General features: G+C 39.9%; 1 protein-coding gene across 1 annotated transcript in view; it reads left to right on the top strand.

Moving 5' to 3' along the window:
* The window catches only part of Exoc4 (exocyst complex component 4), a 756,055-nt gene that overhangs the window by 636,090 nt on the left and 93,412 nt on the right, over positions 1-26,553 (top strand). The window lies entirely within an intron of this gene.

Below are 26,553 nucleotides of genomic sequence, written 5' to 3'. Positions count from 1 at the left end.
AGAGCCGTGTGGGAATTTTGTTTACACTGCAACTCTCTGACTTTGAGAATCTGGGGAAGAACTCATCTCTGCTTCCCACTGTGGAGTATGAGAAGCCTGGCTTCCTGCTAAACCCTAGAAACACAACATCATGTAAGATGGAAATACTGAGTCTCAAGAAAAAAATAAAATCAATTCCTTTTGTCTTCCTTCCAACAATTTCTCTTAGAGCCTGAATGCATGGTTACATTCTTCCTCTAACTAGATAAAAGCTAATAAGAGGTATCTATAAAGAGAATAATAGAAGTGATTGAAATAGAAAATAGAGGTAAGAAGGATGACTGTTATTCTGGAAAAGAAAGAGAGATAACAGTTAAAGATTTCTAAGAAATTGAAGATTAGAATATAAAATAAAAATGATAACCCTTTGATCAAGGACCAATTGGTCAGAGGAAAATAATTAGAAAACTTAAAGGCACATGCACTTTAATTGCTATAAAATAAACGATTTTATAAAGATTTATTTATGCATATGTATTTTTCCTGCATTTGTGTATATTTACTGTGTCTGTGCCTAGTACCTGTGGAGGCCAAAAGCTGGTGTGGCATCCCCTGGGACTGGAGTTATAGGTGGCTATGAGTTCCCATGTAGATGTTGGGAACTGAACTGCAAGAGCAGCGAGTGCTGAACCATCACTCCAACCATTAATAAATGCTCTTTAGAAAGCATTAATTTATCACACATCCATCAGTATGCATGATGTAGAGTAGAGGTTGAGGAACAGTGGTGTGAATACAGGAGAAGGCAAGCTTCGATGTGCAAATGGAGGAATGGAAGCAGAATAAGGAAAAGCAAACTCTTGGCAGGAAGAGAGCAGTGAGATTATCTCTGTCCTATTAGGGCTAGTAGTCAGATGGTCATTAGGAAGAAACTGCCCATGCTTATTGTGACTGTAAACTTTGGAATCAGTTGTTTATCAGTGCCCTGTGAGATGTTATTATTTTTTGGATAATCACAATTGCAGCCTAGAAATGCAAAAGGAGTAGATGAAATTTATAGAGGTGAATTGTTCCGTGAGACACAGGCCTGTAGCCTGTAAGAACCCTTGAAAGCTCATTGCTTGTACCCTCTAGTGCTATCATATCCCCATCCTTACAACTGTTGCAGAAGCATTGTTCAGGGAGGAATCATATCACGTGCTTTAATTTTTTTTAAAAAAGGTATAGTTTTCACTTACACATTTATTTAAAATACTGTTTTATCTAATTATAAAATTATACATGTTCAGCCTCAGAAATTTGCACAAACAGAAATGTACCTGTTAGGGGTAGTTGGGGCCTGGTATTACACTTGACAGTCTGCATAAAGAGCCATCTATGAAAGGCCACTCAAACTTTACAATCCCTAATCATAGTTCCTTTACAAGCAGCCACTGAAATCATCCCTTTTCTCTCCCAGGCCCACTCTGTTCCTCCTCTCTCTAAAAAAGTCAGAGTTAATTTCCTCTTTGCTAACTACAGACAGCTCTGAAAAGGGACCAGGTGCCTCTTTTCCTAGTTTCTTTTGGCTCCTGTGGATGCAGGCTTATTTCTGAGTGATGTTTATAAGGGATGTGCTTGTTTGGTGGCATATCTATATATAGATACATTATATATTAAATATATTTAAATTATATATTAAAAATACATTTTTTATTTTGAGTGTCATACCATGCCAGATGTCTAGTCTGTCCATTCTAAAAGGGTTTAACAAGACAAAACAGTTTGCAGCTAGCCACTGAGTAATGCAGACAAGCTAAGCTAACTTGACATCCACTGTTTTCTGAAGGAGAAAGATGCTCTCCAAGTTACACTTAACTTTGTAATTGCTCAATTTAGCTGTTGTGTTCATGTCACTGAGAGTACCCAGTAGAGTTGATGTCTAATTCATGTCTTTAATCATCTCTGTTATTCTGACAAAGATTTTTTCTACTACGCCCATTAGTACTGTGTCTAGTGTGCTCAGTTCCATTTTATAATACAAGTTCCACCCTCTCAGTTCCTTTCAGGGTGATTATTCCACCCAGTGAGTGATTTAACTAACTGTCATCAGTTTTAAAATCAGTTCACAATCCAAGTGAACTGTAATCACTACTTATGGTATCTTTGCTAAAACAAAGCACCAAGCAAGCCTGACTTATCTTGCGAACAGTCAACCCAGTTGGCCCCCACTTTCCAGGTTCTTGAATTCCCAGAGAGATGCCCATTGATGGGAACAAAGAAGAAGATTCTGTTATTGGCCTACTTTGATTGTCCATGTCGGTGTGACTCTACATAAGAGTGTGTCTAAAAACAAACAGCTCTTTATTATTGTTTTGAAAACTAGACCAGAAGATTACATCATCTTAAGTACTTCCAGGTCAAGAGACTAGAAAGCATGAAGATGATGCCCAGCAAGATGAGGGGGACCAGGCTTATTTCTTGTTCCACACCCTGGTAACTCTTTGCTATGGTAAATGGCTTGCTACATTAAAGTCACATTACAACTGTAATGGACTAGAGACAAGTGGCAGAAAGTCATTTTCATATTAAACATCTCTTCAGTCAAGTACAGCAGGATCCTCACCCACCGGAAACATGCCATGGCCTCCTGAGAAAATTATCATCTGTTGGTGGCAAAGTATGGTTGGCCACACATTGTCCAGGAGATCAGAGTGAATAGCATTTCCAAGGGTGATTTTTTCCTATTTATTTTAATATTTTCCTAAATGTCACTCTATCTCCTTTACATGCAAAGGGATCTCCTTCCCTTTTCTAGATGCTGCCTGCAGAAAATATTGCTGTTACCTTTGGACTTCGACAGTCCATGGTTGCTGTTCCATCTCCTGAGGGTGTTCTCCCCCTCGACTTCTTTGCACATGTTCCCCTTAAGATTGTTTTTCAGTTGGAGAACAGAGAGAGAACCTGTCAATAAAGAGGGCTTGCTGCTCTTGCAGAGGACCTGAGCTTGGTTCCCAGCACCCAGATCAGCAGCACACAGCTGCCTGCACCTAGAGGTCAGAGGACAGCTTGCAGAAGTCACTCTCTCTTTCTGTCATGTGAGTTCTGGTGATCTAACTCAAGTTCTCAGGCCCGCTGATGAGCTAACTAGTATTCGCATTCGCGGTGGACATTGCACATACCTCCTGCCACTCGGCCCTCTTCACCCGGCCTCCAGTAATCACCATTCTTCTCTAAGCTTCTCTAAGATGTTTAAGAAATATCTATTTAGGGATGCTGTACACTTTGGTTTTTATTGCCTTTTTAAAATTTCATATGCATTCTATCTGTCAACCCTTATTAGCAATGTAGTTTGTCTCAATTTGTAAGTTATCTGTTCACTCTATTGACTTTTTGCTTTTCAGAAGCTTTTTAGCTTAAGTTTAACACAATCCCAGTTGTCTGGTTTTGCCTTGGTTTCCTGTTGAAAGGACTGTCCTGTCTACAGTATGCTTACCATCTGTGTTGAGAATCGGGTGATTGTAAATGCATGGCTTTATTCCTTGACTCTATATGGATACCTCTGATACACAGACCCGAGGTGACTCTGGGGCATGGTCTGCTTGGGCTGCTTTCCCACAGACTCCCTGCATTCTATCATGGATTTTGTTCAAATCTCCAGGATTAAGGATCTACAGCTTCCTTGGTCATAAACTGCATTGTGCTCCTTACACTAAATTCCTACTTAGGAGGCCATATTTTTCTATTAAGGCTATATTCCTTAGTCCTTTATTCATGGTTATGTTTTATTCAAAAATCCAGTGTTCAACATTTTCTTTTTAAAATGTATCTAAAGGACTGGAAATGTAGCTCATTCAGTAAACTATTTGCCTAGCATGCACAGCACCCAGGTTCAATCCCCAGTACTCCATAAAATAGGAATTGTAACACTGGCCTGTTATCCCAAAGTTTAGGAGTTGAAGGCAGGAGGGTCAGAAGTTCAAGGTCCTCTTCAGTTAATTAGTTTTGATCATTTTCTTCTCATGCCTCAACAAAATTTCTATGTCTTAGGTACATGGAATTATTACATATATCTCTTTTGAAATCCATCTGAGTTGCAATCGATATTAACATGTCACCCTTTATTTTGTGTTGCATTTTCTAATTAGAAACTCTATCTTGTTATGCTACGTAATATATTCTAGATCTATCACTGTGCCACACTGTCTCCACTAGCCTACAGGGCTATTCCAATTAAGTTAAAATGTCATTTTCTCTTTCTGACCACTTCACTTCATCATCAACTCACTCTATTAAACATTGCTGCGGCTCGCCCTCCCACCCACTGACGAATGTTTTAACAGTAAGTCCCTATACTCTGCCCTTGCAGCATACTTGAAACCTGAATAGCTGAACTGTTCAGCCCTTAAATCACATATGCACCCCAACAGAGATATATGTTATGGGCCCTCTATTTTCTAAGCATTTTTTTCTGTTGATGTTTATAGATGCTAAAAGGGAAGGGGTAATTGATCACATAATCTCAGTAAACATGGTAGTAAAAACTCATTGAATATGCCTCCCTACCCTAAATCTACAAAGGTTTCCAGTGTATTGACTAGGCTACAACAGCAATAAGAGTTTAGCAGACTTATTTCTCATGGGAATCCTCTAGCTGCAAGGTTGCTCACAGGCCCTTCCCCAGTGAACCAGCTTCTTGGCTTCCCAGTTCAGTCCTATAGTACTAGGATATGGTTGATGGCTCCTGTTTCTCCCCTCCTTGTCAGGCACAGAAGTTCCACAGCTGCAGGAACTTAATTCTTTATGACAAATTTGTACAACCCCAGGTGACTTCTCTTAAAATCTAATTATTTCACTATTCAGTTGTTTGGGTTTTTTTTAATGTTGAAGTCAGCCAGTATAAGATGGTTCTTTGTTTTCTTAAACCTTGGCTGTCCTACTGACTCTTTTCCACTCTTTGAGTTCATCTCACAGTCATAAGTAAGCCAGGCAGTCAGACACCACAGTCATGCTAATGGATCCATCATGGGGAGCCTAAATCAACTTTTATTAAAGTAAGAATAAATGGTTTCAGATATTTAAACTTCAGATTTCAAAGAGAGCACAGAGACACCCCTATACACTTCATTCCCAAATGCCCTCTTTGTTAACTCTTCCATTAAGAAAGACTATTTGTCTTGACTAATGAGCCAGTACTGATATATTGGTGTTAACTAAAGTCTATAGTTTAAGTTTTTTTAGTTTTGGTCTAGTGTTCTTTTTCTGTCCTGGGAGCCTGTCCAGGATATCATAGTAAATGTAGCCATCATGTCTCCTTGGCTTATTAAGACCAATGGTTTCCCTTGTGATTTTTCATTGTTTTCAATTATTACTTGAGAATGTTATACATTCATGTATGATTTTTTGATCAAATCCTTCCTACTTCCCTGACCCCCAGTTTCCCAGGTTTTTGTTTGGTTTGGGTTTTTGTTGGTTTTGTTTTGTGTATGTTTGTTTTTATGCCAATACCAAGCTGTTTTCATTACTATAACTGTATAATAGAGCTCTATATCAATCAGGTCAGTGATGGTAATGCCTCCCGAAGTTCCTTTATTGTACAGGATTGTTTTGACTATCCTTGGTTTTTTGTTTTTTCATATGAAGTTGAGTATTGTTCTTTTGAGGTCTGTGAAGAATTGTGTTGGGATTTTGAAGGAGATTGCATTGACTATATAGATTATTTTTGGTAGGATTACCATTTTTATTATGTCAATCTTACCTATCCAAGGGCATGGAAGATCTTTCTATTTTCTGATATCTTCTTTCTTCAAAGACTTTAAGTTCTTGTTGTACATGTCTTTCACTTCTTTGGTTAGTATTATCCCAAGATATTTTATATTATTTGTGGCTATTGTGAATGGTGATGTTTCTCTGATTTCTTCCTCAGCCCCTTTGTCATTTGTGTACAGGAGAGCTACTGATTTTTTTTAGTTGATCTTGTATCCTGCCACATTACTGAAGGTGTTGGTTGTAGGGGGCCGTTTGTTCATTTTCCGGCCACCCAGACTCCCAAAATAACCACACAGAAACTGTATTAATTAAATCACTGCTTGGCCTATTAGCTCTAATTTCTTATCAGCTAGCTCTTAAATATTAATTTAACCCATTTCTATTAATCTGCGTATCACCACGTGGCTGTGGCTTACTGGGTAAAGTTCTCTCCAGTCTGGCGTCTGACTCTGGCTGGGCTACATGACTTCTCTCTGACTCTGCCTTCTTTCTCCCAGCATTCAGTTTAGTTTTCCCCACCTCATTTCTGTTCTACCCCATCAGACCAAGCCAGTTTCTTTATTAACCAGTGGTAATCACTGCACACAGAGGGGAATCCCACATCAGGTGTTTATCAGCTGTAGGAGTTCCCTCATTGAATTTTTGGAGTCACTTATGCATACTATCATATCATCTGCAAATAGCAAAAATTTGACTTCTTCCTTTCCAATTTGTATCCCCTTGATCTCCTTTTGTTGTCTTATTTCTCTGGCTATTCAACATAGTACTCAAAGAGTGGACAGACTTGTCTTGTTGCTGATTTTAGTGGAATCACTTTTAGTTTCTCTACAGTTAATTTGATGTTGGCTGTCAACTTGCTGTATACTGGTTTTTATGTTTTGACATATTCCTTGTATCCCTGATATCTCCAAGACCTTTATCATAAAGGGGTGTTGGATTTTGTGGAATGCTTTTTTAGCATCTAGTGAGATTATCATATAGGTTTTTTCCTTTCAGTTTATATGGTAGATTACATTGATCATTAATAAATTTTCTTATGTTGAACCATCCCTCAATCTCTGGGATGAAGCCAATTTGATCATAGTGGATGACTTTTTGATGTGTTCTTGGATTTGGTTTGCCAGTATTTTATTGAGTATTTTTTGCATCAATGTTCATGAGGGAGATTGGTCTGTAATTCTCTTTCTTGGTTGAGTCTTTGTGTGGCTTCAATATCAAGGTAACTGCAGCCTCATACAAAGAGTTTGGCAATGTTCCTTCTGTATGGAATAATTTGAGGAGTATTGTATTAGCTCTTCTTGGAAGTTCTGGTAGAATTCTGTGCTAAAACTATCGGGCTTTTTTTGGTTGGGAGGCTTTTGTTAACTGCTTCTATTTCCTTAGGGGTTATAGGTCTGTTTAAATTGTTCATCTGGTCTTGATTTAATTTTGGTATATGGTACCTATCCAGAAAATTGTTCATTTTTTTTACATTTTATTTTGAAGTATGATCTAATGACTCTCTGGATTTCCTCAGTGTCTGTTGTTATGTCCTCTTTTTCATTTCTGATTTTGTTAATTTGGATGATCTCTTTCTGCTTTTTCATTAGTTTGGATAGTTTGTCTATCTTGTTGATTTTCTCAAAGAACCAGCTCTTTGTTTTATTGATTCTTTCTTTGTATTGCTTTCTTTGTTTCAATTCTGTTGATTTCAGCCCTCAATTTGAGTATTTCCTGTCATATACCCCTTTAGGTGAGTTTGCTTCTTTTTGTTCTAGAGCATTCAGGTGTGCTGTTAAGTTGCTAGTGTGAAATTTCTCCACCTTCTCTATGTAGCCACTTAGGGCAATGAACTTTCCTCTTAGCACTGCTTTCATAGTGTTCCATAGGTTTGGGTATGTTGTACATTCATTTTTGTTGAATTTTAGGAAGTCTTTCATTTCTTTCTTCATTTCTTCCTTGACTCAGGAGTGACTTAGTTGAGCACTGTTCAATTTCCATGAGATTGTAGGCTTTCTGCAATTAGTGTTGTTGAATTCTAACTTTAAGCCATGGTCACCCAATAAGATACAGAGGATTATTCCAATTTTTTGTGTATGTTGAGTTTGTTTTGTTACCTAGTATGTGGTCAGTTTTAGAGAAGTTTCCATGAGGTGCTGAGAAGGAGGAATATTCTTTTGTGTTTGGGTGGAATATTCTATAGATGCCTCTTAAGTCCATTTGAGTAGTGACATCTGTTAGTTCTTTTATTTGTCTCTTAAGTTTCTGCTGGTTGACCTATCTATTGGGGAGAGTGGGGTGTTGTAGTCTCCTACTATTACTATGTGGGGTTTGATGTGTGATTTAAACTTCAGTAATGTTTTCTTTACATATGTGAGTGCTCTTGTATTTGGGGTATAGATGTTCAGGATTGAGACTTTATCTTGATGGATTTTTCCTGTGATGAATATGAAGTGTCCTTCTCCATCTCTTCTGTTTGAAGTCTGTTTTGTTAGATATTAGGATAGCTACACCCACTTGTTTCTTAGGTCCATTTGAAAAATCTTTTCTCAAGCCTTTACTCTGAGGTAGTGTCTGTCTTTGAGGTTGAGGTGTGTTTTTTGTATGCAGTAGGATGGATCCTGTTTTCATATCCATTCTGTTACTCTGTCTTTTTATATGTGAATTGATTCCATTAATATTAAGACATATTAATGACCACAAAGCTACAGAGAAACCCTGTCTCAAAAAAAAAAAAAAAAAAAAAAAAAAAAAACAGAAAAAAAAAGATATTAATGATCAGTGGTTGTTAATTCCTCTTATTTTTCAGTGATAGTATTTGTGTGTTTGCCTTCTTTGGGGTTTGCTGGTGGGAGGTTATCTATTGCCTGTGTTTTCATGGGTGCACCTAACTTCTTTGGATTGAAATTTTCCTTCTAGTACTTTCTGTAAGGCTGGATTTGTGGACAGATATTGTTTAGATCTGATTTTGTCATGGAATATCTTGTTTTCTCCATCAATGGTTATTGAAAGTTTTGTTAGGCATAGTAGTCTGGGCTTATGTCCATGGTCTCTTAGTGTCTGTAGCACATCTGTCCAGGATCTTCTGAACCTTCAGGGTTTCCATTGAGAAGTCAGGTATAATTCTGGTAGGTCTGCCTTTAAATCTTACTTGGCCTTTTTTTCCTTTGCAGCTCTTAATATTCTTTCTTTATTCTGTATGTTGGGTGTTTTGATTATTATATGGAAAGGGACCTTTATTCTTTTGGTCCAATATGTTTGGTGTTCTATAAGCTTCTTGTATGTTCATAGGCATATTCTTCTTTAAGTTTGGAAAGTTTTCCTCCATGATTTTGTTGAATATATTTCCCGTGCCTTTGGGTTGTAATTCTCTTTCTTCTATCCCTATTCTAAAGTTTGGTCTTTTCATGGTTTCCCAGATTTCCGGGATGTTAAAAATTTGTTGAATTCAACATTTTCTTTGATTCATGAATCTATTTTCCCTCATATCTTCAATGCCTGAGATTCTCTCTTTCATCTCTTGTATTCTGTTGGTTATGCTTGCATCTGTAGTTCCTGTTCATTTACCCAGAATTCCCTCAGTTTGTGTTTTCTTTAATGCCTCTATTTCTGTTTTCAATTGAAGGGGCTCGGGGTCTTGCCCCAGTACCAAGGGCCTAGAGGTCATTCACCTCTTGGTCCTGCTCTGTGCAGTCACAGTGTGTGTGTGTGTGTGTGTGTGTGTGTGTGTGTGTGTGTGTGTGTGTGTCAGAGATTCTCTGAGGTCATGGGTATGGGTGGGTTTCAGGGTGGAGTCGGATTTGTAGCTTATAGGGTCCAATTGATGGGGAAGGGTGTTGGAGCAACCTACCCACAGGAGGCTTGCCTGCTGACTGGCTAATGAAGCTGAGGCAGGTTGGGGAGGAGCCCAGGGTTTTGCCCTGGTACCTAGAGTCCAGCTGGGTGGCTGATCACTCACCTTTTGGTTCGCTCTGTGTAGTCACAGACTATGTGTAGAGATAAGGTCAGCACAGTGACTCATTTGTACTTAGCAGTTATTAGCCTGTTGCCCAAAATGGTTTATAATTAAAATGTTCTTTTTATATTTCTGAAGGTACTAAATGAGAGCAGGAAGTTTCTCCTAACACAAAAGGCTTCAGTTGCCAAACCTCTTGAATGAAGATAGAAACAGGTACCAGCCGATTATATCATTGAAAATATAGTTAGAAGGGGTGCAGATATGGTACTCCAGTACATGTTCAGATATTACCTGCTATATGCTTTAACACCTTCTAAAGTAGAATCTGGATTCTTTCACGCAAGAATTCACTATCTTGGACTTTTTGTGCCCTGCTGATTAACAAAAATGAGATGCTAATTTCCCAGCTATTCTTCTGAAATGACACAAATGAGAATAATAGTGTCCCGTGGGATATTGTCCCATTTCAGTTTTGCTTTTGGTAAACCAGTAAGCCAGCATTCCCCTGGTCCTAATTACATTTTTACAAGTTCCAAATAGTTGTGCTTTATTATCAGACATCCCCCTTTGGTCTGCCTGAGCCTGCCTCTGTATGTTTAGAGTCTTTAATCATCTCTCTGTGCTTGCATTTTCTAGTACCGTCATCATTTTCTGGTGTTAGTAGCTGTCATTCCCTAAAATGGATTCATTCTATCTCTACTTCCTATCATTCTTCTTTTATTGATGGTAGTTTTCAAAATCATTGTTTAATTTCATGGTTGTGCTGTTTACTAAGAAAATTAAATTACCATTGGTGACATATTTCGTTCTTGAGTTTCCGACCCACTGGCCATCTCTGAGTTTGTTTGGGGCTTCTCTAATTAGCATCTCTTATACTTCTGTATGCGCCTTCCTTTCATTAAATGAACATCCAAATACAGTTGCATGTTATACCTAACTTAACAACTAATCCTGTTCTGTTGAGGCAAAAACACCAACTGATAATTTTTGCTCATTCTCAGCCTTACTTATGCTGTGTTGATTTTTACAAACGCATTGAAACTTATAACAAGAAGAGAACTGTTGCAGGGAACACCCGAGAACAGCATGGAAGTTGCTGTGGTCAGGGTGTTTGGTTGTTAGACTCTGCCTTCTGAGATTAGTGGAGATGATGCTTCCCCTGAATGTCATAAGGAGTACCACCTAGCTGCTGGCTGCTTCTTATTGATATGTGTTATGACTGTGGATTGATGCCAAGCTTCGGGGGAACTCTTGGGGACTTCCTATGGGTTGTTTGTTTGTTTGTTTGTTTGTTTTAAGCAATCCTCACACAGCTTCTTCCTAGTTAATATAGAATGTGCCCTGCTCTTCTTTGTCCTGAAGACCTAAGCTAGTTCTCTGTTGTCAGTGTGATGATGTTTTATAATGTTCTTTGTCTTGTCCCAAGTCCTGGTTGGGGAGCAGAGCCTCCACCCGCTCTGTAAGGAGGCAGTTATCAATGGCAGAGCTTGAGGAGGCTAGTGCTGTGGGCGTTCCAATGTAATTACAAAGTCCCAAGTATCTGCCCACAAAGAATTATGTGGCTATTTCTTTGAAAGTGCCAACATTTGTATCCATAAGGGAAATATTTTATTAAAATATGATAATATCATGGCTGCTTAAGTATGGTGGCTGGAAGCTTCCAGCTGAATGATTGCATCTGCAAACAAAACTATAAAATGGAAACGGGAAGAATAAATATAAATGGAAATCTCTGGCAAAGATGAGAGGCAGAAGTTGGAAAATAAAAGAGCTCTAAAATGAACTGAAGTTGCAGGCCCACCCTAAAAGAGGGTGCAAACTTCCTGGGGCTAAGCTGACACTCTGTAGAAGAGCAAGGAGGGATGGCTTCTGTGGTGGCACAGCTTAAACGATAAATCTGAAGGGACCAATTTGAATGCCAAATGGTCCAAGTGTTATGGTGAGGAACAGTAAAGCCAGGACCTGCAGGCACTCATTGTACTGTTAAATCTCAGCTCCCATGGATGACTCGGTGCTTAAAGCTTGGCATAAGCCTAAGAGCCAGTGTGAATTTGTGACTTAATGAACGCCACTGGAGAAAGACGTGCTTTTTAGTGTCTTCACCTTTGACACGGTTCGTCTCTGTTAGAAAATACATTGGGTGAAGAGAGACGAATCTCGACAGGGAATTCCAGAAGTGGAGGGGGGCTGGGGGAAGGACTGGCTGATTTCATGCAAGAAATCTCCATCACTGGGTAGAACTGAATTTAGGAAAACACTCTAAATTTAAACAGGACCTGCTTCAGAAAACTTCTGTGTTCATCAGTGGTACACACGAAACTCTCCTGACCTGCCAGAGGAGGGTGTTCTGAGACAGCCGCAAAGGACGGCATGATGATGTTAGTGGCACTACATGGAGTGCATGGTTTAAGAGACCTTTAGAGACATTAATTCTTAATCATCAGCCTTGCCTGCAGCTCTAGTTGGCAGGCCAGCTTTTATTCTCTTAGTTTAACAAAGAATGATCATGGAGCGCAGAAGTTTGACCTTTTGCCCAAGGTAAAAAAAAAAAAAAGGTGATTAAATCTGTTTTCAGAGTGTGGCATGATGCCCAGCAGTCACCTGTGATAGGGGCCTCTGTTTTGACACATAAACAAAGAGGACCACTCTCAAGCTGCTCCATAATTCAGCAACAAGGTGGAGACTCTGCAGTGTCTGTGTCTGTGGCCTCCCTCAGTGGCATCATGTGCCCTGAAAGGAAGGGTGGGAGGAAGCAACCTTGGCATCCCTGCACCAGCTTTGAAGCTGGAGCACTGTGGCTGGCCCCACCCCCAGAGGACGGGTTTCGAAAGACTCTTGGTCATGTGTTCAAGGAAAGTTTCTTTTATTATCTTAAATCCAACAATATAATTTATGTTAGAAATTATGCAGAAAAATGTAAAAGACCTCCATGTTCATATGAGGAAAAGGAATGTCGGGTGTAAGTCTCCAAGGCACTGTGTTGCTCGCTAATAGCATTTAATTCTGGGCACTAACGCCTTTAAACTCTGGTTGTTGCGTCCTGAGTGGATTTGACTGAGTTTTTACCTAACAACTTAATTCAATTTTTATGAAAGGAAGAATAATGGGAACTTTTCTAGAAGGCTGATGAAAAACCCAAGAGCTTCATAGAAACCCAGACTATCTGATCTGATCCTTGAGAAAAGCAGAATCCCGCAAATGTCAGAGAGATGCTACATGCCGGAAAACCCCTTTGGACAAATTCATCTAAAGAAGGTGCTATTTGTAGGTGACTTTTCTAGCAAGTCTGTCAAAAGCTTTTTCTGCAGATAAAAATTCAATAACCTTTCACTGTGGATGTGCCACAATTATCACTCATTTAAAGCAGCCCCTCTAATAGAGCATTTTATCACACTGGACAGTCTCTGCATTGTTCATTATTTAGTGTTTGCTAAGCTGATGGTTCTTCCACCGCACTTTCCTTATCTCTGCTTCTTCAGAATTGGATTTTATATTTCTAAACCAGCCAGATATGACAAGTCATTTTCTTTCCTCTTGTCTTTAAAAAAAAAAAAAACGCAAACTTGATTTCTTTTTTTCCCAACAATCACCACTTAGAGATTAAAGTTATTGGAAGTGCCTGTATTAAGTAGCGCTGGGACATAGGTGAAGGACTGCTGCATTTTAATTGCAGTTGGGGATTTCCCCCTCTTTTTTATCCTCTTTATTTTAGCAACATATGCATATCCCGTACCTCCTTGGACCCCCGCATCCCTCCCTTGCTGCTAAAACACACAGCGTGTGGTGGGTAAAGATGAGGGTGTTGCAAAGTCTGATGTGCTTAGAAGACAAGGCAAGAAAGGTATTATCAGAATTATTATATTATAGAACCTCAGAGTGGTGCTGATAAGCAGTGTAAGTGGATCTCTCTGTAAACACAGACGTTCTCAGATGAGAAAGTTCCTGAAAGGAGGATGATAAAGTCATTAGCCCGACACCCAGGAGGAGATGCCCATTCAAACAGCATCGCCTTCCTGCCATGAGTAGCTCATAACTGAGAACGTTAACTGTTTTCATTCTGAGCACTCAGGCCATCTATGGTTCTGGAAGGGTTGTTTTAAAGCAGCCATGTACTTTCCCTGCCTTTGAGCCAGGCCTAAAACACATACCTTAAGTGTTTGTATTTCGTTCAGAGTCTCTAACTGGGGCGAAATCCCTTCTTTCTAGGGAAAACTCACTAGGACAATGGCTCAGAATAAAATGGCCACAGCTTCCTCCACCGGGAGCTCTTTCCTGGGCCTACTGAGGACCTGTGTATTGCAAGATAGTCTCTCCCATTTTTTAGAGAAATAATAAAAAATAAGTTTATGGCAGGTATATTTGTACAGTGACATCTCCTCAAAGACCAGAAAAAGAAAAAGCATTTTAATTTTAAGTTTTATGAATTTTATGAACAAAATTAAAATGACTTTGTAGTCCTCCCTCATATACTGATAATAAGAACTTTGGCAATTGGCTTTTTAAGAACAGTATTTGCTCAGACTCTCTTCAGGGGCAGGATGTGCCTAGGGCTTCCTTCTAGTCTGCTTTCAGAAGGCAGTGTACCCAAAGTCTACCATCACATGTCATTCGGTCAACGGCATCACAAGCCTAATTAACACATTTGTTCAGGCCAACAGCCGTTTGCATTTTCACAGAAATCTTGGAAGCGTGCTGGAGAAACACCCCCACGCGAGGTCTGCATATGCTGCTGCATCAGCCTCTCTGGAAAGCAGAGCATGGGTCACCCACGGACAGATGGCTGCCTCAAGAATCACTGCTGGCCAGACTCTCCACACACACACCTGCTGTCATTTTCTTAAACACCATGCTCCAATTTTTTTCCCACTGGCCCAGCCCTACCCATGAAACACTGGAACCAACTCAGCACCTAATTTTGTACCGCCCTGCCTGACTTGCATTTTGGTACAACATATCCCAACAGGTGAACTGGGCAAAGTACTTACCATTGCTAAATGTGTCATCCATATTTTAAAGCTCTGGTAGGATTTCTTGGAGTTTCAAGCCAACTAATGTATGGACAACACCTGTTCCAGTGCCCAGCAAACAGTGAACTCAATGAACGGTAATGTCTGTCTTCTGCTTCCTATTGAAGCTCTCCTCCTCCTGAGACCATTTTAGTTGTGACTTTCCCACTGTACTGCCAGTGTTTATTCACAGTGTCTTAGGAGAAATGCCCCGATCTGTATCCTGTTTTTGTCTCTTACCCTCCCCGTTGATGGCTGAGACATCCTGCTTGCTATCTTGACTTCACTATCAAGAGAACTTTGATGTATTGCATTTCTAATTAGATTTCCTTGAGCTCTTAAGTTTAGCAGCTTTCCAAGTTCCATGTGGCCTGGGAACCCAGGCATGAGGGAGGTGTTGTTTATTCAAAACCACAATAAGTGGAGCTCGATGTTAAACCCCTAATTCTCATGAGTAACTTCTCTGTAAACTTTGACTTCAGTATGTCAAGCCATGAGGAACTGAAAAAGCTGCTGTATTATTGTAACAAGAAGATAATGTGCAGTCTATTTCCAGAGCCCCTATTTGCTCTAGAGCTCTGAGCCTTTAACACCAGGAGTTCTACCTGTATTGGAGTAAGCTTATATAATCACTGTTGTTAAAACATGCCAGTGCTTCAACTGGGCCTGGCTCGCAGGAGAGGCAGATGATGCAGCTCCCTGCTGATCCCTTCTCTGCTGCCTTCCCAGTCACAAAACATGAGTTCAGATTCTGCTCCCCTTTTAAGAGCTTTGGCTAGGAATGGAACTTACTCTTTTTTGTTACTATTTCAGCCTTTTTTTTTTTTTTTTTTTTTTGGTTTTTCAAGACAGGGTTTCTCTGTGGTTTTGGAGCCTGTCCTGAAACTAGCTCTGTAGACCAGGCTGGTCTCGAACTCACAGAGATCCGCCTGCCTCTGCCTCCCAAGTGCTGGGATTAAAGGCGTGCGCCACCACCGCCCGGCTCTTTCAGCCATTTTTAATGGCAGATCAAGGGTATTAGGTATATTTACAACTGTAAAAGTTGTACAAACATTGCCATCATCTGTCTGCAGGACTTTTCTTTCTTGAAAACAGGAAAACTAGGTACCTATTAAATTGTTCCTTCTTTTTTCCCAACCTCTAGCAACCAGTATTCTACTCTCTGAAAGTGGAATTATATAGAGTTTTTGTTTTGTGGCTAGCTTATTTTAGGAAACTTAAAGATTCATCCTTATGCGATGTGTGTCAGAATATCTTTGTTTTGGAGACTGAATAATAGTCTATTGTGTGAATATGCCATCTTTTTTTTTCCGCTCATCCACCAAGGGGCACTTAGGGTTGTTTACACATTTTGGCTATTGCCAGTCATGCTATGAAAATGAGTATGTAAACATTCAAGTATAAATAGAAGTTTCTGTTCCACCCAGTCCCACAGCCATTTAGTCCCAAAGAAACATACAGAGGCTTATATTAATTATAAACTGTTTGGCCTATTAGCTCAGACTTATTATTAACTAGCTCTTGCAATTTAAATTAACCAATAATTCCTATCTGTGTTTAGCCACATGGCTTGGTACCTTTTCTCAGGCATTCTCTTCTTGCTTCCTATGTGTCTGGCTGGTGACTGCTTTTCTGCCTTTCCTCTTCCCGGAATTCTCCTAGTCTGGTTTCCCCGCCTATAATTCCTGCCTGGCTACTGACCAATCAACATTATATAAAACCAAGAGGAGTGACAAATCTTTACAGGGTACAAGAGAATTATCCCACAGCATCCAAGTTTCTGCTTTGAGTTCTTTTGGGTATATACACAGAAATGGAGCTATAGACATTAATATTTTGACACCAAGTGTACTTCATGTTTTCGTACTTATTACTTGCCTCATAGCTCCCTTATTGCTTGATGTCTTCTGAAGAAAAGCTTAGTATTGTTTCTTATAAATGAAAACAATGATAGTGTTTATACATTCCCAGATCTATATGTTGTACACATTTTTCCTGACCTATGGTGTATAGGGTTCATTATTTGGTTCATAAGTAGTGGTGTTTGCATGAGTGCACATTTGACTAACAACAGGGTTTATGCCTCCTAACTGCTATTCTTTCAAATAAATAGTTATTCCTTGTTTCCTCTTGTAATAAAAATTAAAATAAAAACTTACAGATGATGCTTTCTTTTTTCACTTCTAAGAAATTTAATATTTATAATTAAACTTTAAATTGCCTGTTCCTGTATCAGTATGGACTACATACCTTCTAGGAATATGTGAAACAATATATTAGGCCACAGGAACCAAAACATGAGACTATTATTTGTATATGCTTTTAAAAACTAAAACAATAAATAAATTATATAAAATTCACTGGTCTTAATTATTAGAAGTTGCATAGGATTTTCATTTAGGCCATATATTGAGTACTGTTAGTAAAGTATCCTGAGAGAAAATGACGCTGAGTATTCTGAAACAAATAGGCTAACTATGGCATCCTTTGACTGTTTATTTTTGTTGTTGTTTTCCTTTTGGGAAAGTGTCTAGTGAACTAGATTTCTACATTTTCTGTAGTATATTTAGTTTTATGTTTGTTTGATTGGCTGGTTGGTTGACTTGAGATTATAATACAATAATATAATTTCCCTTCCCCCCCTCCAAGCCTTCCTATACACCCTCCCTTTTCTTCAAATTCATGGCCTCTTTTCCCATTAATGGTTGTTGTACACGTACATATATTTTATATAATATATATTCCTATATACCCTGTTGAGTCTGTATCATATGACTTGTATGTCTGTTTGGGAGGCTGACCATTTGGTTCTGAACAATCAATTTGTGTGCTCTTCCCTGAGAAAGACTATCTTTCTATTCCCAGCTTTCCTCAGCTGCCTTTAGTTTTTTTGTTAGGATTGAGGAATCGTGGGCTTTTCTCCATCCCATGTGGCATGCTCATCTTTGTTCGTCCTTGTTCATCTCAACATTTCAGTGATCATGAGACTTTATTTGTATAGCTTCTGAGGCTAGCAGGAAACAAAACTGCAAAATTCCTGATCTTCTGGCTCTTTTTTTTTAAAAACAAAAAAATTTATTTTGAGACAGAACATGCTAATTTCCCAGGCTTCTTTTGCACCATCACGTAGCCCAAAATCCCAAGCCCAACTTGTGATTCTCCTGCCTCGACCTCTGGGGTAGCTAGAACTACAGATATGCCCTATGGGCTTGTTTTGTTTTTTAGAGATAGGGTTTTTCTGTGTAGCCCTGGCTGTCCTGGAATTCAATCTGTAGACCAGGCTGGCTGCAAACTCACAGAGGTCTGCCTGCCTCTGCTTCCCTAGTGCTGGGTTAAAGGCGTCCGCCAGCACCACCTGGCAGACTTTGCTTTAAAAACCCAGGATAGCCAAAACAATCTTATACAATAAAGGAACGTCTGGAGGCATTACCATCCCTGACTTCAAACTCTATTACAGAGCTTCAGTATTGAAAACAGCTTGGTATTGGCATAAAAACAGAGAAGTCGATTAATGGAATCGAGTAGAAGACCCTGATCTTAACCCACAACCCTATGAACACCTGATTTTTGATAAAGGAGCTAAAAGTATTCAATGGAAGAAAGAAAGCATCTTCAACAAATGATGCTGGTACAACTGGATGTCAGCCTGTAGAAGAATTAAAATAGACCCATATCTATCACCATGCACAAAACTCAAGTCCAAATGGATTAAAGACCTCAATATCAGTCCGAACACACTGAAGCTGATAGAAGAAAAAGTGGGAAGTACTCTACAACATATGGGTACAGGAGATCACTTCCTACATATATTCACAGCAGCACAGACATTAAGGACAACATTGAATAAATGGGACCTCCTGAAACTGAGAAGCTTCTGTAAAGCAAAGGACACTGTCACTAAGACAAAAAGGCAACCCACTGACTGGGAGAAGATCTTCACCAACCCTGCAACAGACAAAGGTCTGATATCCAAAATATATAAAGAACTCAAGAAACTAGACTTTAAAATGCTAAATAACCCAATTAAAAAATGGGGCACTGAACTGAACAGAGAATTCTCAACAGAAGAAATTCAAATGGCCAAAAGACACTTAAGGTCATGCTCAACCTCCTTAGCGATAAGGGATCTTCTGGCTCTTACAATCTTTCTGCACCCTCTTTCACAGTGTTCCCTGAATCGTAGGTAGAGGAGTGTTTGATAATGTTCCATATTTAGTTTTTACTAAGTTCGCTTTCCTAAAATAGCTTACAGGAAAACCATGAATTAAAGATCCAGTCTTGCACTTAGTAGGGCTCTTTGTGAGTTTTCTATGTGTCTGATTAGTAAAATAGACGAATCAAATAGGTGAAAATTGGCCAAGAACTTAAATGAGTCAAAAGCATTACCTGAAATAAGGATTTTTACCTAAAATCAACATGAATCTTGCTTGTCCTAAGGTTATGTATGTCCTGAGCTATTGGGCAGTGTGACTTAAAGCTCTTATGGTTGGGTAGACATTTAAGAACTTTATTTGCTCCATTTTAACTTGTCTGAGAGTGATTTTTTTTAGGTTTTGTAAGGACATATATTCATAACATAATAAACACGTATAAATTGTAAATGACTAGTAATTTGGACTTCAAAATCACTTCTGTTAGGATATGTAGTGAAAGGCCCTGAAAGCTGCTAAGGACTAGGGTAACAGCACTGCCCCCCACATGCACAACAGGGTCTCTACCTAGCCTTGGCCATCCTAGAGCTTAGTAAATAAACCAGATGGCCTTGAACTCACAGAGATTCTTTTGCCTCCACCTCCTGAGTGTTGGGATTAAAGGTGTGCTCTACCATGCCCAGTACTGCCATTGCTTCTCATGATCTTACTGTTTGGATTTTTTACTACATGAGGTCTGTGAATTGTCTCAGAAACTATGGCATAATTACAGCATAACTTCCAGTGAGTAGAAGAGGAAAGAAAGCTGTTAGGTAGGAAAGAACAGAATGTTTCCACAGCGAAGCAGAGGATAGCATGCGTCCTTCCTGCCTGAAAGCTCTTCTGTATGCCTTAGTCTTTGCAGAGTGAAGCATGGCAGGGTCAAAAACAAGCAAAACAGGCTTTTGAGTGTGTGGGAGCCCGATTTTGGTTGTTTGTCTGCAAAGCAAATATTTACCAGAGTTCAGTGAGCCTCCTGACCACTTTTTATCTTCCATGAGCCTCAGACAGCTGGGTCAGTGGGCACCTCAGCTGGGGCTACCTCACCCGCCTTCCCTGTGGTCTTTCATCCTGGACTGCTGAAATGTAGCAAAGACTCAGGAAAATTTCATGAAGGCAAAGGCAGAAGCTGGAACACCTAAGCTTAGGTTCTTGAATTTGTCCAACCTAACTTCAGCCATATCTTGTCAGCCAATGTCACCCAGCCACTGTAGAGTCAAGAGACAGGAAAAGATTATTTCTTTGTAAAAAAAAAAAAAAAAAAAAATGCAAACAATTGTGACTATGTATGTTCTACTCCACTAGAACATGATGAGGAAAACCACGTTTAGTTATAGTTAGTCAGTTTGACCACTCTTACCCCCTCCCCCCCCGAAAAAAAACCTACCTTTTTGACTGGTAGTTCACTATACTTTTTTTTTCTCCTAATGTGAAAACTATGGAGAATAAAATATATGATTAAAATTATGCTTCATTTTGGTATTTCTCTATGGTGTATTCAAGACGGTCTTCATATCCTTGATCTAGAATTAAGTGTTTTCACCATTATAATATTTCCCTAAAGCCATGGTTTTTGTTACTTTCTTTACTAGATACTAACTTGTAGCATGTCTTCGTGAAAGTATTGCTCATAGGTTTTTCTCCAGTTAGCTCTCTCTTAAATAATTTTATTTTTAAAAAGAGAATAATTTTATGTAAGCCTGAGTGACCCTGAGCAGCTTGGGAGAGGTGGGCTGAATACTAACAGGCCAATAACACTATACATACCAGACATCTTCAAATAAATATGCATTAACTTAAAACATCTACCATAACTTTCAAGTCCTTAATTTTGAATAACTGTAGTCTTTAGTCTCTAATTAATTCCTGGTAGAAAAACATAACTTAAACTAAATTAGCATTTTTTCTTATATAGGTCCCAAGAGTTAAAGGTATTCTGGATTTTAGATTAGGAAGTCAAGATTCCTAAATGTTAATGAGGTGTTTTCTGTGCCCTCTACATGGATGATGGATTAGCCCTTGAATTCCTGTATATGCTAACCCTCTCCTAAGGCTTGACATACATCATGGAACAGCAGAAGTCGTATCAGAAGCATGTGCTGATTTCAGCAGAATTGTTCCAAACCCTTGAAGGGTTGAGAAGTGCATCTACTTCATGTATTTGGAAAGCCTGGGAAACAAGAATAATCAAAGGTAGCGATTTAGCTAGAATTAATTAAAGAGCAATTGACTATATTGCAGTCCACTCTGTTTCCTGCTTTCTGAATGGAAGTAGACATGTGAGCTCCCTGTCAAACAAGCCACTGTGCCAGGTTGTTCCAGGTACTAGTCCTTTTTCTCACCAGCACTTCACATCCACTTAGATTGTAAACCAATAGCACAGGCAGCAGTCAGGGCCAACCTGAGTGTCTTCCCTGGGCCTTACTAGCATTGATACTGATCTCAGTGTTAACAAGGTCAGTATGAGTGTCACTGTCTGCAACAAAACAGCTCATGACATGAGATAGAGGGAGTCAGCAAAATCCAGCAGACTGACCTCTGTTCACAAATGCAGAGAGAGAGAGAGACTCCTCCCACTTCCATTTGCGGAACTGACTCCAAAATCAAATGAACCTTTTCCTGGTTTTCACAAAGTCTATCATTTCTTTGTGCTCCTCGCATAAAACTAACAATAACAATTATATTATAGAAAGGTTTTTTTTTTTAGTTTTCTATTTACCTCCTAGGATTAAATAGTATGGTTACCTTTAAATTCCCATCATACTTTAGTCATTTAACTTCATTATTTGATATAATATATTTGATTATATTTCTGATTTTCCTTTGGGAATTTTATTTATTAAAGGTGTTCCCTCTTGCCTCCACTTTGGTTTGTTTTTCCTTACACAGTTTTTTTTTTCTTCTGCACTATCTTGGACACAAATGTGCACTCAATGAACATTACTTATGTAATGTTCCAGTTCTTTAAAAAAAATTCAGGGTTTGGCATAGAAAATCACATTGAAAGAAGAAATAATGAGAAGGATAAAAAATAAGAATTGTTAGAACATGCCTTTGGGAGATGCATAACCTCAGCTTTTCTCCCTACTTCACCTACCTGTGCCATTATTTCTATCAAAACCATAGTAGAAGGCATAGCAGGATGATTTAGTTAGAATAATGCTTGCTGTGCAAACATGAGGACCCGAGTTCAACTCTCAGTACCCATTTAAAAAACAGGCATGCTAGTGCAAGCTTGTAATTCCATTGCTGTAGAGGCAGAGACAGAAGGATCCCTTGGGCTTGCTGGCTGCCCAGTGCAAGTCAGTGAGCTCCAGGTTCACTGAGCAGGCTGTCTCAAAGCATATGGTAGGTTTTCGCATGTCCACCCTCTGGAAGGGAAGGGAGTACATCTACCCTGTTGTTGATGATAATATCATCCTTTGCTAAAATCTGAACCCAGCTTCTTTGGTCTTCCAACATGGACCTAAATGTGAGCAGCTCTCCAGGAGTCCCCCTGGCCTCCAGTACCAGATTAGGCCTGTTGAGCAGCCACCATGCCCTCCACCCCTTTGGCATGGTTTCACTACTCAGAGAATATCTTTTAAGGCAATCTAAGTAAATCCCCTTTCCTAATGAGAAGCATAAGATGGAGGGCGAATGAGGAACAACCCAATGTCAGCCTCTGGCCCCAACATGCCTGCATGTACACACACAGACACACACACACAAACACTCAAGATGTAGTCTCTAAAACGGATAGAGTAGAAATCCCACTGACTAAAATGTATGAGTCGTGGCTGAAATTAGGCAAAGTTTATGCTGATTACCGTTGCGACCTCCCTTATGGCCTAGCACCTGAGTATATAACTTCAGACAAGAAAATAAAGGAATCTAAACATCCCCCAAAGATGGCAGAGCAGCCAAAGACATGGTCAGTAGCTCTCCAGTAGAGACCTGCCACAAGAAGGGGAAGAGGCAACAGAATGTATGTGTCATAGAGAGGAACTTCAACAGAGGGAGCACGGGGACCAGCAGGAGTGAGCAGAGGGATGAGGAATGGCAGTGTGGAGGAGGAACTGCAAAACCAAAGAATGTGCATGAAAATGCCACCTGAGCCCATTACTTGGTATGCTGATTTTTTAAAAAATATTTTCACATGTATTTACTTATATGTGTGTATATGGATTCACACATGTGTCATGACATATATGTGGAAGTTCTTCCACCGTGTGGGTTCTGGGACTCAAGTCATCATGGTTTAGTGGCAAGTACCCTTACCCACTGAATAAATCTCACCACTCCTAAACAGTTCATTACAAAAATAAAAAGAGATCTGTCAGGTCATCAACAAGGATGACTACAGTCCATCAGCTCTACCTGCCTAAACACAGAGCTTTACTTCGCCCCTCTTAAATGTGGCAACCAGGGGCAGTTGATATCTGTGAAGAATATGTAATATAAAGCAAAGACAGCAAGTCAAGCAGAAATAGTAACCTAGAGGAGACATGGATTATCCAGAAAGTGTGGAGAGAGGCTTGGAAAAATTATAGTTAGAGATAAGTAAAAACATTCCATCCATGAAACAAGATCAGTATGCAGTATGCAGAAACAACCATAATATAAGAAACCTTAGAAATAACACTTATGAAAGTGAAATTAAAATCTTAGGGAGATTAGAAAAAAATAAAACTGAAAAAGCAAAGAAAACAGGACAACACAAAAAGAAAGAACAGACAGAAGACCCCAGGGAATAGCACAAGATCTTTGACAAGTGAGTGACAAGACCACAGAGAGAAAAAAGAGAGAAGGAAGGAACAGAAGCCATTCAGAAATATTTGGAAATTTCCTACAGTGGAAAATATAAAATTTCAAAGTAAAATGGCCAGATAGAAACAAACCTACATTCTCACCAACATAGTCATTTCAACATAACAGAACCCTCAAAATAAAGAAAAATATTATTCTGTCAAAGAGAAATTTTCCCTAAGAAGACCAAGAAACAGAAAGGCAATGATAAAAAATGTCACAGAAAAGCAGTGTATAATAGAAAAATACTTGTAGGAGTCTAAGCAAAGGACCCAGGGTTATGTATCCAATCAGTCACACCAGTTCAGTGTGTGAGAAGGTGCAGTTATTTTCGGTCATGCAAGTCTCAGAAAACTACTATACCAGGTAAACCCAAGCTTTAGCTATAGGAAAGAGATTCTAGAATTCTCCCAGAGAGCTCCTCAGAATGGAGATAGGAGAGGCCGAGCTAACAGCACTCCCTCTGCCCCAGTGAAAGCATAGCACAGCTCAGGAGAGCACAGCCGGGACCCTCTGAGTTGATGGAGTGAAAGGAGAACTGTTCTCTCTGGGAAGAGCTTAAGGCTGGGTGGACCCCCCCCCCCCCAGTACACGGAACAGTTTTTAAAATAAAAACAATTCAGACATTCAAGATGCCTGTGCCCAAATCCCCGAAACCTGGGAATCTACTAGGCAGAGAGGAATTAAAGCTGCACCTGAGCTCACTTCATGCCCATGCATGTGAGTCCGGTGTCCTCACAAGAGGAAGAAGGTGAAAGTAGGTTAGTGGGATGCACCGTAAGAGAGATTCTACTCTGCTGACTTTGAGGATGAGGGGAAAGGCGGGGGCGGGGGGGGAGGGGCAATGTGACAAGGCTGGCACCTGCTTAGGATGGGAAGGACCACGTGTACTCCATTTAGCTCTCCAGTCAGTATGGTGGGAAGATACTAAGAGTGCAGACACTTGTCACAACAGCAGGAGGGAGCATAGCAGTAAGTATTTAGGTCTCCCATTTTTTCCAGAAAGCAAAAATAAGTCCAAAGATAAAACAACTTTTCTAAGAGATGAGATAGCAGGAGCCAAAGCCAGGGCTGGACCCTAGAGCAGCCTGTTCCCAGCTCAGAGTTTTGATTGTCATTGTGACTGGTGTTTCCTGAATAGCAGCCAGTGTGAGACAGGTTGTGCCATCTTGTCTGAGCCTTACGGCAGCCTGAAAGGTATAGGATGGGTACCCTCATTTCTCAGAGGAGGAAATGGAGTCCGGGAGTGGTGGACGCCAGACCTAAACAGCACTGAAGCCCAGTGCTTGTCCTCTTCCTCTTACCTCACAGCACTGCTGAGACAGGTCACTAGGTGATGCCACAACCAGGAGCAGAGCCCAGAGGCCTCCTGCTTATCTGGAGTCTTATGTTCTTGAAAGTGTGGAAACGTCACAGCAAGAAAACAAAAATGCACCCTGTAAGTGCAAAGCCATACATTTACCCTCTCATCTCTGTTTCCTGAGATCTGTTATAGGAACCTAAAGGCTTCCTGTCAAAATGATCTGTGCAGGCCCCAATGGCTGTCCTTCCTCGACTTTGTTAGTTGGGCTCAATAACAAGCCTTCACCTGAGATTGGGTTAAATTCGTTTAGAGAGGACTGTAGTCCCTATCTGGCACTAGTCCTAGCAGACGGATACTAGTTACTGTGACCCTCTTGTTCCCTGTGGTTCTCCAGTGGTGTCTGTCGGGGACCCAACCTGAAACATTTGAAAGGTCGTGCGCTTATTTTCTGACACTATGCACACCCCTGATCTCACACAAACAGCAAGTCAGACATTCACATCCGAGCAAACTGAGTGTCGCCACACGTGCTTAGGCTACATCTCTACAATGCTCTTGAGGCTTCTGGAAACATGAACCAACCATTTGTGCTTCATAGAAACAGATTATATCATTTGAAATCCTCAAAAAAAATGCACTCTCATAGTCTACAGATGGGTGTCATTTAATTATAATATGTATTTAAAATGCAAAGGGCTACATTAATTCTGTACTATGGTTGAGATTTTAATTGCACTCAAGTTAGGAAATTCTGAGTTAATGTTCCCCTGGTATCTCCCATTCAGCCTCTTGGAACAGATGTATTGTGATATGAAGAGGATTTCAATATGTTTTCACATGCTGTACATACAGGAAAGCCCTTGCAACACAGGGGTGGCAGGCATTGCAACAACAGGGAGTTAGTTGATGCCACGTAGAGTGTACACAGCAGCCCATGACTGTCTTTCAAGGCTCTTCCACTTGTCAAGGTGGTTTTGGCCAACCCCTCACTGCAGCTGTGGCTTCTCTTACTCCCAATGGTAGTTTTACAGGAAGGTTCTCAAAGGGGCTTCTACTTTTGTTGGGCATTAGGAAGAAGCAACCATGCTTAAAGTGTTCAGAACCTGAAACTGTTCAGAAATTTTTTTAAAAAGTCTGATCACTATCAGTGTATTTCAGAGCACTTACTTAATGTTTAAGAAAGGCTAATCAGCCTACAATAAAATCATCAGATTCACTTAAGAACTATTGTGATATACTGAATTTTTTTTTTTAAAAAAAAAGGTATGGTGTGTATTTCACAATGGAGCAGCAAAATTTTGAACCCTTAGAAACTGAACTTCTCTGTAAACTGGAGATAGCCCAAGGGCAAAAGAAATGTCATCACCAAGGATGTTTCTGACAAGCAAGGCCAGCAGTGAAGGCAAAGTGACAGCACATTAGATGTGAGGCCCAGCACCCGTGGGATAAGTGCAAGGTGGAAGATGGCGGGGGGGGGGGGGGGGAGGGGGGCGGTGATTCTACACTTAAATGCATGACATTACAGTGTCAAAAAGGACAGAGGTGAGAGCGCCCATGGAGGGAGAGGTGAAGATAAAACTGGCACTGGACAGGAAGCAAAAT

Source organism: Chionomys nivalis, chromosome 1 (assembly GCF_950005125.1).
Source record: "Chionomys nivalis chromosome 1, mChiNiv1.1, whole genome shotgun sequence".
Classification (NCBI taxonomy): domain Eukaryota; kingdom Metazoa; phylum Chordata; class Mammalia; order Rodentia; family Cricetidae; genus Chionomys; species Chionomys nivalis.
Note: the sequence above shows the minus strand (reverse complement) of the source record. Positions and strands in the feature narration are given on the sequence as shown.